We start from the raw sequence: 8,267 nt of genomic DNA, 5'->3' as shown, positions 1-8,267 counted from the left end.
AAAAAAAAAAAAAAAAAAAAAAAAAGATCCCAATGCCTCCGTGCCAAGAAAAAGTATATCAAAATGAAGAAATCAGGAAAAACATACATTCCATCCTCACAAAACCAAAAGAATTTCAGCTGAAAGGACAGCTTCTGAAAGAATAAATGACCTAAGAGCACATCATGGGAAGCAAGCTCATGGTACTTCCCTTGGAAAAACCAAAACGTCCCAAAGGGAAGAAGGAATTAGAGGCCCCCGTGCCAAGAAAAAAACAAGGATTATAAATTCATGTAGGAAGCAGGAGCTCAAGCCCACCACCCTGCAGAAAGCCAGAAGCCCTATTTGGGAGAATCAATCTCAGCAGCTGAGACCCCAGCCCCACCCTGAGTTAACACAGCACGAAGACACTTTTTAGGACTAAACCAGAAATAAGACCTATAAATTCTGACAGTGGGGGCTCCGCAGTGAAAACACCAGTGAACATGAACAGTTAAAGAAGCTTCTCATCTTTAGTGCCCTAGTCTTAGATACAGACAGCCAAGAAACAGATCAGGAAAAGTCTGTAACATGAAATACCAAACAAAAATAGATAATACAGACTAGAACAAGATAAACATCTATGGCACAAAGTATGTGAACGGGAACGTACTATATTAGGGCACCTGCCTGGCTCAGTTGGCAAAGCGTGTCACTCTTGGTCTCATGGTTGTGAGTTTAAGCCCCATGTAAGGTGTAGAGATTACTTAAAAGCTTAAAAACAAAATTACTGCAGGGACACCTGGCTGATTCATTTGGTAGTGTCTGTGACTCTTTATCTCGGGGTTGTAAGTTCAAGCCCCACGTTGGCTATAGAGATTACTTAAAATCTTGGGGCACCTGGATGACTCAGTTGGTTAGACTTCTGACTCTTGATTTCAGCTCAGGTCATGATCTCCTGTTTCACGAGATCGAGCCTGCACTGGGCTCCATGCTGCAGTCAGAGCCTCCTTGGGATTCTTTCTCTCACTTGCTCTCTCTCAAATAAACTTAAAAAAAAAAAATTACTACATCTGTTAAGGGGGGGAAGGACTGTGGGAAAGGATAAAAGGTCGGAAATACCAGAAATCCATTTAATATAAAGATGAAAGGATAAAGTTGAGGAAATCTCCCATAGGGCAAAAAGAATGAAAGGAAAAAGGAGGGGGTGCCTGGATGGCTCAGTCAGTCGAGCATACAACTTGGCTCAGGTAATGATCTCACAGTTTGTGAGTTCGAGCCCCACGATGGGCTCTGTGCTGACAGCTCAGAGCCTGGAGCCTGCTTCGGATTGTGTCTGTCTGCCTCCTTTCCTTGCCCCTCCCCTGCTCACGTGTGCTTGCATGCATGTGTGCTCTCTCTAAACTAAATAAACATTTAAAAAAAATTTTTTTAGGGAAAAAGGGATCAGTCTAAGATGATCAACATCCTACTATCACTGGAATTCTGCAGAGAGAAAAAATAGGAGAGACATAACCAAAATAATATAAGAAATTTCTGAAAAACAAGAGGTCATGAGTTTCCAGACAAAATGCTAAGTGTCCAGCTCTTTGAATGGAAAAAGAATCCACATCACTTTACAACATGGGGAAATTTAAAAATACCAAGGACAGACATCCTAAAAAGCTTCAAGGGGAAAAATTACATACAAATCAGAATGGCATTAGGCTTTATAACAATCTGGAAAAAAAATGCTTTCAGGACATTTCTAATCACAATAAATGAACAGAAACCAAACTTACACTCCCCACCTCAACAACTAAAATAAAAAACCTACATATATATGGTTCTCAAGTAATAAAGAACCAAACTGCGAAGAGAAAATAAATATGGTGGGCCCTCCTATCGCCTCAGCTTATGGCCTGGATAGTTTTCAGACACCAGCAAGAGGGGAAACCCAAGGTTGAACTCAACAGTCTCCCAGAGTTCAGAAAACAAAGCATCCAAGGAAACCAAGGCAGCTAGTTTGCAGGGCAGAGTACTAGAGAGGAACAGGTGTATAGAGAGCTCTGCAGACCTCTTGAAAATCCTCAAGTATTCAACTGAAGACTGATAAGCTGAAGCATATAAGGAAACTGCCAGAGGCTGGGAAAAGAACCAGCTAAAAGGATTAGAGCTGGTGAAGAACAGGAAATAGTTTCTATTCCTAGCCAATAGAGAAAACTTTATAACGTGTGGGACTTTGGTTTTGCCTTAGTAGTGAAGCAAAATTAGCCCAATTCCTATTCAGTTCCCACCTAATAAAGCTTCAAAGTTTGACCCAGAAGGATCAAGCTGTCTCCAAGTGACCATATACAAAAACAAAGCTCAAAAATACAGGAAATACATGGGACACCTGGGTGGCTCAGTTTATTGAATGTCCAATTCTTGATCTCAGGTTTGTGATTTCAAGCTCCATGCCAGCATGGAGCCTACTTTAAAAAAAAAAAAAAAATTAATACAAAAATACCCAACATGTAAGTAGGTAAAATTCAGAATGTCTGGCATCCAATTAAAAAAACCACTGGACATACAAAGAAACAACAAAACAGCACCCAGAAAAATCAACTGCAACTGACCCAGAAATTGTACAATGATAGAATTAGCAGGCAAGAGCATTAAAACAGTTACTACTCTATACAGTAGGTTTACAAAACTAGGAAAAAAACACTGAACATGTTAGGTAGAACCATGGAAAATATAAACAACCCAAACTGAACTTCTAGAGATACAAACTATAATGTCTGAGGTGAAAACTGGATAGATTACCAAAAGATGAGACTGCAGAAGGTTTTAGTGAACTTGGAAGCATACAAATGATCCATCTAAAAACAGGAATCCAAAAAAGTGAAGAGTATCAATAAGATATGGCACTTCAGGGGCGCCTGGGTGGCTTAGTCCGTTAAGCGTCCGACTTTCACTTAGGTCATGATCTTGCGGTTCGTAGGTTCGAGCCCCGCATCGGGCTCTGTGCCGACTGCCAGCTCAGAGCCTGGAGCCTGCTTCAGAATCTGTGTCTCCCTCTCTCTTTGACCCTCCCCTGCTCATGCTGTCTCTCTCTCTCTCCTAGAAATAAATAAAACATTAAAAAAAAAATTTAAAAAGAAAAAAAAAGATATGGCACTTCATTTGGCCTATAATAATACAAGAGAATAATTCCCCAAAGAGAAGGAAAATGGGGGAAGATAATGGCTGAAAATGTTTCCAAATTTACTTGAAAACTATAAAGATGCAAGAAGTTTAACGAACCTAAAGCACAAGAAACAACTATTGGTGGTGATGGCTGCAGAACAACAGTGAATGTACTCGATACCACAGAACCATACAAGGTACATCACAATCAAATTGTATAAAATCAGTGATAAATCTTAAAAACACCCCCCACAGAGACACATTATGTACAGAAGAACAAAGATAAAGATGGCAGATTTCTCAGTGGAACCAATATGAGCAAGGAGACAGCAGAGCAACATATTTAAAGTACGGGGAGGGAAAAAGCTATCAACCTAGAATTCTATACCTGACAAAAGTACCTTTCAAATAGTGAAGGAGAAAATACTCTAGGCAAGTACCTAGAGACAAATCAGGTTAATGCATAGGGAGTGGGTGCTTAATGGGTATGGTATTTCCTTTAAAGATTAAAATTCCTGAACAAGACAGTGGTGATGATTGCACAACACTGTGAATGGATTTAGTGACACCTGATTGCATACTTTAAAATAATTAAAATGTTAAATTTGGGGGCGTCTGTGTGGGTCAGCCTGTTAAGAGTCCAGTTTTGGCTGGGGTCGTGAGTTCAAGCCCAACAGAGCCTGCTTGGCACAGAGCCTGCTTTGGATCCTCTGTCCTCTCTCTGCCCCTCCTGTGCCCATCCCCCTTCAAAGTAAGCATTTTTTTTAAATGTTAAATTTCATTAGATGTATTTTGCCACAATCCTTTAAGGGTGAAGAAGAAATAAAAACATTTTCAGACATAGAAAAAGCTGAAAGAACACAGGCTAACCTGCACCACAACAAAGTCCTTCACGCAAAAAGAAAACGATACCACATGGAAATCTGGGTCTGCAGAAAGAAAAAAAGTAACAAAATGGTAACAACATGGGTAAATATAAAAGATATTTTTCTTATTTAAATGTCTTTAAAAGATAATTGACTTTTTTTTAATGTTTAGTTTTGAGAGAGACAGAGACAGAAGCAGCATGAGTGGGGGAGGGGCAGAGAGATATGGAGACACAGAACCCAAAGCAGGCTCCAGGCTCTGAGCTGTCAGCACAGAGCCCAGCACGGCGCTCAAACTCACTAGCTGTGAGATCATGACCTGAGCCACCCAGGTGCCCCTAAAAGATTATTGTGTATTTAAACAAAACAATAAGGTATTGGGGATTTATGATGAATAAAGAAATGGGAGAAGAGCACCTAGGTGGCTCAATCGGTTAAGCATCTGACTCTTGATTTCAACTCAGGTCACGATCTCACAGTTCAGGAGTTTGAACCGTGTGTCAGTCTCCTGGCCGACACTGTGAAGCCTGCTTGGGATTCCCTATCTCTTTGTCTTGGCCCCTCCCCCACCAAAATAAATTTAAAAAATTAATATGTGACAATGGCCCAAAGGCTAGGAGGAAATAAATGAAATATGCTATTGTAATACCTACCAATCATGAAGTAGCACAATACTACTTAAAGGTAAACTGTGATACTGTGATAAATCAGAGGTGTATGTACTATAAACCTTAAAACAACTACTTAAATAATATAATAAAGTTATAATAAGCCAACAAAGGAAGGAGATAAACAGAATCATAAGAAGTATTAAAGCAAAAAAAAGAAAAAGAAAAAAGGCACATAGAACACAAAAGAGAAATAGCAAAAAGATTTATTTAAACCCAAATATCAGGGCATCTGGCTGGCTCAGTCAGTAGAACATGTGACTCTTAATCTCAGGGTCCTGAGTTCAAGCCTCACACTGGGTATGGAGCCTAGTTAAAATTAAAAAAAAAAAAAAAAAAAAAAAAAGGTATCCTAAACCCAACCATATCAATAATTACATTAAACGTAAATGGTCTACACACCCAAATTAAAAGACAAACTCCTAAAACTGGCCCATAAACAAAAACCCAAACTATATCCTGCCTCTGAGAAACTCACTTTAAATATGTAAATACAAACAGGATAAAAGTAAAAGGATGGAAAAGATGTACTATGCCAACACAAATCAGAAGGCAGGTGAAGAATGTTAATATTGCTATCTTAATATCAAAGTATATCAGAGCAAATATTACAAAGAAAGTCACTTCATAATAATAAAGGAGCCAAACAAGAACATAACTATCATAAGCATTTATACATCTAATAACAAGCCTTCAAATATAATGAAGCAGTTATAGAATCATAAGGAAAAGCAACCTTCAGTTAAAGATTTCAAAGAGACCCATTCCCCATCCCCCAATAATGAAAAGAACAAACAGAACATCAGTAAGAATATAAAAGCCTGAACAACACTACCCACCAATTTGACCTACCTGCCACTTATAGAATACTCCATCCAACCAAAATAGAATGCACATTCTTTTCAAATACACACATGACATTTATGGCCTAGAGAATATTCTAAGGATAAAACAAACCTCAATAAGTTTAAAGAGATTCAGTTCAAATTATGTTCTTTGACCTCTAGAAAATTAAATTAGTAATCAACAACAAATCTATGGGCAGCTGGCTGGCTCAGTCATAAGAGCATGTGATTCTTGATCTCGGGGTTGTGAGTTCAAGCCCTATGATGGACGTAGAGATTATTTAAACTTAAAGCAACAGTAACAAATCTAGGGATACCTAGCTGGCTCAAACTCTTTTAGTTTTTAAATTTACATCCAAGTTAGTTAGCATATAGTGCAATAATGATTTGAGGAGTACAATCCAGTAATCCAGTAATCCGTCCCCTACATATAACACCCAGTGCTCATCCCAACGTCTCCTCCTTAATGCCCTTTGCCCATTTAGCCCATTCCCCCAACCACAACCGTCCAGCTAACCCTGTCTGTTCCCTATATTTAAGAGTCTCTTGTGTTTTGTCCCCCTCCGTTTTTTATTTTTGTTTCTCTTATGTTCATCTGTCTTGAATCTTTAATTTTTTTAATGTTTATTTATTTTTTAGAGAGACAGTAGGAAGGAGGGGCAGAGAGAGGGAGACACAGAATCTGAAGCAGGCTCTAGGCTCCATGCTAGCAGCAAAGAGCCTGACACAGGGCTCAAATTCATGAACCAGTAAGATCATGACCTGAGCCGAAGCCAGCCACTTAAACAACTGAGCCACCCAGGCACCCCATCTGTTTTGAATCTTAAATTCCACATGAGTGAAGTCATAGATTTGTCTTTCTCTAATTTCACTTAGCATAATATACTCTAGTTACATCCAGCTTGTTGCAAATAGAAGATTTCATTCTTTTTGATTGCCAAGTAATACTCCATTGTGTACATATACCACATTTTCTTTATCCATTTATTTGTTGATAGACATCTGGGCTCTCTCCATACTTTGGCTATTGTCGATAGTGCTACTATAAGCATGAGAGTGCATGTGCCCCTTCGAAACAGCACACCTGTATCCTTTGGATAAATACCTCATAGTGCAATTGCTGGGTTGTAGGGTAGTTTTATTTTTAATTTTTTGAGAAACCTCCATACTGTTTTCCAGAGAGGCTGCGCCACTTTGCATTCCAAGCAGCAGTATAAAAGCTTTCCTCTTTCTCTGCATTCTAACATTTATCATTGCCTATGTTGTTCATTTTCGCCATTCTGATAGGTGTGAGGTAGTATCTCACTGTGGTTGTGATTTATATTTCTGTGATGATGATCGATATTGAACATTTTTTCATGGGTCTATTAGCCATCTGGATGTTTTCTTTGGAAAATTGTCTATTCATATCTTTTGCCCATTTCTTCACTGAATTATTTGTTTTTTTGGGTGTTGAGTTTGATAAGTTCTTTATAGGTTTTGGATACTAACCCTTTATCTGATATGTCATTTGCAATTATCTTCTCCCATTCTGTCGGTTGCCTTTTAGTTTTGCTGATTGTTTCCTTTGCTGTGCAGAAGCTTTTTATTTTGATGAGGTCCCGGTAGTTCATTTTTGTTTTTGTTTCCCTTTCCTCCAGAGACATATTGAATAAGAAGTTGCTAATATTTGTAAAAAAAAAAAAAAAAAAAAAAGAAGTTGCTGGGACTGAGGTCAAAAAGGTTTTTGCCGGCTGCCTCCTCTAGGATTTTGATGGCTTCCTGTCTTACATTTAGGTCTTTCATCCATTTTGCGTTTATTTTTGTGTATGGGTATAACAAAGTGGTCTGGTTTCATTCTTCTGCATGTTGCTGTCCAGTTTTCCCAACACCATTTGCTGGAGACTACCTTTATTCCACTGAATAGTTTTTCCTGCTTTGTCAAAGTTTAGTTGACCGTAAGTGTCTAACTCTTGATTTCAGCTCAGGTCATGATCTCAGGGTTCATGAGTTCAAGCCCCAAGCCCCACATCAGGCTCCATGCTCACAGTGCAAAGCCTGCTTGGGATTCTCTCTCTGCTCCTCACCCACTCGTGTGTGTGCACACACTCTCTCAAACTAATTTTTTTTAAATCTGGAAAGTATCCAAATATTATAAACTAATTATAAACAAATAGCCCAGAGGATAAAGAAAATGTATTTTGAACTAGATGAAAATAAAAAGACACCAAAGTATAGGAGATGCAGATAAAGCAGTTCTTAGGGAAATTTATAGCACCAAACATATTACAAAAAAAGAAAGGTCTCAAACAAGTGATCTCAGCTTTGATCTTAAACTAGAACAAGAAAGAAGCTCAAAGTAAGCAGAAGAAAGCAAATAAAGATCAGAATCCAAGAAAAAACAAAAGATCAAAATGGAAACCAATGAAATGGAAGCAGAAAACCAGTAAAGGAAATCAATGGAAGCCAAGTTGATTTTTTGAGATCAATAAGTAATTGATAAATCTCTAACCCAGGGTTGCCATGCTATGGCTCATAATACAGCTACCTGTTTTTGTAAAGAAAGTCTCATTGGAAGCCTCACCCATGGGTACTGTTCATGGCTGTGTTCAGTCTCTAACAGCATTGCTGAGTAGTTGCAATTCAGACTATATGGCCTGCAAATATGGCCTAAATATTGACTATTTGGCCTTTAAGAAAGAAAACATTTGGGGATCTCTGCTCTAGCCAAACAAATCAGAAAAAAAGAAATGATCAACATCAAAAATGAGAGAAGTGACATCACTACAGATTTTTAGATA

The sequence above is a fragment of the Hyaena hyaena genome, unplaced genomic scaffold, assembly GCF_003009895.1.
Source record: "Hyaena hyaena isolate Hyena2069 unplaced genomic scaffold, ASM300989v1 scaffold_0, whole genome shotgun sequence".
NCBI classification, from domain to species: Eukaryota; Metazoa; Chordata; class Mammalia; order Carnivora; family Hyaenidae; genus Hyaena; species Hyaena hyaena.
This window is presented reverse-complemented; position numbering follows the sequence as displayed.